The following is a 3,365-nucleotide window of genomic DNA, read 5'->3' on the forward strand; positions in this document are numbered from 1 at the left end:
CCCCCCGCAGGCTCCTCAGCCGCTCCGATCGATCGTCTTTAATCAACGTTTGATTGGATGAAGAGTCCGCCGTGTCGGGGAGAACCACGGACGTTAATCGGATCTGACCCCAGATCAAATCCAGTTTGCTTTAACCGGCTCAGGGTCATCTGGAGGTCATCCATGATCTGAAAACAAATCAGCCTCAGAACCCCGGCTGTCAGGACTCCAAATCCCCGAGACCACGAGGACACCAAATGAGGTCCAGGTCCAAACAGAACCAGCGTTAGACAACCTCAGAAGGATCATCGTTAGGACATGATCCGATGATTACATCCTACTGGAGGTCTCAGGTCTCGAGTTTTTGGTCTCAGTTCTTTAGTCTCGGGTTATTAGCCTCAGGTCTCTGGTCTCAGGTCTTTGGTCTCAGGTCTCAGGTCTTTGGTCTCAGGTCTTTGGTATCAGGTCTTTGGTCTCAGGTCTTTGGTATCAGGTCTCTGGTCTCAGGTCTCTGGTCTCAGGTCTTTGGTCTCAGATCTTTGGTCTCAGGTCTTTGGTCTCAGGTCTCTGGACTCAGGTCTTTGGTATCAGGTCTTTGGTCTCAGGTCTCTGGTCTCAGGTCTCTCGTCTCAGGTCTTTGGTCTCAGGTCTTTGGTCTCAGGTGTCTGTGGTCTCAGGTCTTTGGTCTCAGGTCTCTGGTCTCAGGTTTTTGGTATCAGGTCTTTGGTCTCAGGTCTTTGGTATCAGGTCTCTGGTCTCAGGTCTTTGGTCTCAGGTCTCTGGTCTCAGGTCTTTGGTCTCAGGTGTCTGGTCTCAGGTCTTTGGTATCAGGTCTTTGGCCTCAGGTCTTTGGTATCAAGTCTCAGGTCTCTGGTCTTTGGTCTCAGGTCTTTGGTCTCAGGTCTCTGGTCTCAGGTCTCAGGTCTTTGGTCTCAGGTCTTTGGACTCAGGTCTCTGGTCTCAGGTCTTTGGTCTCAGGTCTTTGGTCTCAGGTCTCTGGTCTCAGGTCTTTGGTCTCAGGTCTCTGGTCTCAGGTCTTTGGTCTCTGGTCTCAGGTCTTTGGTCTCTGGTCTCAGTTCTTTGGTCTCAGGTCTCTGGTCTCTGGTCTTTGGTCTCAGGTCTCTGGTCTCAGGTCTTTGGTCTCAGGTCTCTGGTCTCAGGTCTTTGGTCTCGGGTCTCAGGTCTTTGGTATCAGGTCTCAGGTCTCTGGTCTGTGGTATTAGGTCTCTGGTCTCAGGTCTCTGGTCTCAGGTCTCTGGTCTCAGGTCTTTGGTCTCGGGTCTCAGGTCTTTGGTCTCAGGTCTCTGGTCTCAGCTCTCTGGTCTCAGGTCTCTGGTCTCAGGTCTCTGGTCTCAGGTCTCTGGTCTCAGGTCTTTGGTCTCAGGTCTTTGGTCTAAGGTCTTTGGTCTCAGGAGTCAGCAGAGTCGAAACCTTTTTGTTTTCGTCTCAGCAGCTCCAGATGTTTCCTGTGGATCTGGACCTCTGATGTTCAGAATCAGCTGAAGTCCATCGATCTGTTTGATTCTTCAGCTGAACGAGTCCAAACCAACAGAACCAGTTTAGAATCTGAGGAGTCCAAATGTAAAACTAGCACCGTTAAACCCAGAAACCAGGACATGAGTTCTGATGAAGCAACAAACATCTCATCAAACAGAATCAGAACCAGAGGAGCCTGATGATGATGATGATGATGGTCTCATGGATCTACAGCCTTAATGGACCTAAAGGTCTTCATCTATTATTCACAGCTGGGACTCAAGGACCGCTCACGGTCCTGGTGGTCCACTTTACAACCAACAACAAGATCGCAAACAAACAAACAAACAAGTAAACAAGTAAACAAATAAGTAAACACGGAGGACTGAACAGGTTCGTGGTCTGACTCCAGAGTCTGAAGGAGCTGGACTTGACTGAAAAAGTCTCGGCTGTTGTTTTGACCCTTCAGCTGATTTAATCTGACGACAGAGAGGGAGGGGGCCAGGTTTGTGTAGGTTCTGACCGCTCGGCCCGTCTGGGTCCACACCCGGCCGCTCCAAGATGTTCTGTTCCAGGTCTGGACTTTATCAGATCTGACGGCAAAACACAACGAGGACCACAAACTGTGAAGACCTGACCGCAGCAGAATGGCCTCGAGTCGTTTGGGTTCAGCTCCGACCCGTTTCCGGTCTCTGGTGGTTCTGAGAGACCACAGGTCCACAAAGTTCCCCTTGTTGTCCTGAAAACCTGAATAGAGTTCTGCTTTGGTCCTAAAGAAACACTTGAAGTGCCTCTGAAAGGCCCGTTTGTTTCAGAGCAAGTACTGATGTTCAGGCCCAAGAGTTTGGACCGGCCCGGTTCGTCCGAGCCTCAGACGGTGTTTGGACCGGCCCGGTTCGGTCCGAAAGTCTATCGGGTCAAACCGATCAAACAGAACCTATTGATCGTTTATCAGTCAGGAACATCTGCAGCTGTTTGATGTTCAGGTTATCGATAAAGTTTGATCACCTCTTCATGGGATCTTCTTCCACCCAGAGTCTCTGCTCAGGACTGACCTTCCCTCAGAGGTCAAAGGTCAAGCTGAGTTTCTTTGATCTCCAACATCAAAGGGTGTAAAACAAGAACAAGCAGCTGCTCATTCAGGAACTTTGAATTTAAACCTCCGTGTCTGCCTGTTTATTAAGAGTGCTGTCAGGGACAGGGCTCTGCAGAGAACGTGGCAGGCCCGGCCACCGGCTGCTTCCGGTGTTTCTCCGACCCAGCTCTAAAAACAGAACCGTCCTGGACTTCCTGCAGAACCGAGCGGGACGCCAACATCTGCCCGCTGCTGCAGGAGTTCCCCTCTCTGCTCGTAAACATCGTGACGTCAGCGACGCACAAACGCCGACTTCCTGTGAGATCAAAGAGCTCCGAGGAGGGTGAACATCCCGTCACACACTTCCTGTCCCGGTGACCCCCGACAGTACCGACCCGGCGACCCGAAACAAACACGACTGGAACAAAACACACCTGGGTCACATTTAGAGCGTCCAGCTTCACACACTTCCTGTTGGAAAACACAGGACGAGAAATGTCTCGGTACCGACCCGGCGGGCCGGTCCAGCAGAACTTGAAGGAACATCAAGAAACAAACGGCTGCAGATCTTCATTTTACGTTAACAGATTACTACGACTGGTACTACTGGTATTACTGGTACTACTACTGGTATTACTGGTACTACTACTGGAGTAGCATTTAATTTTATGGTAAATTTTCATATTCAGGTGGATCGACTGGTTCTGTTCCAACATCTGGACCGTCAGCTGCTGGTCCACAAAAACAAGCCGCTTGAATCCTGAGTCAGTCTGATCTGGTCCAGGAGCTGCTGAGTCACCAGAAACCACAGGGACTGGTTTGCTGAGTCACCAGA

The sequence above is a fragment of the Nematolebias whitei genome, chromosome 12, assembly GCF_014905685.2.
Source record: "Nematolebias whitei isolate Nwh7 chromosome 12, NemWhi1, whole genome shotgun sequence".
NCBI lineage: Eukaryota > Metazoa > Chordata > Actinopteri > Cyprinodontiformes > Rivulidae > Nematolebias > Nematolebias whitei.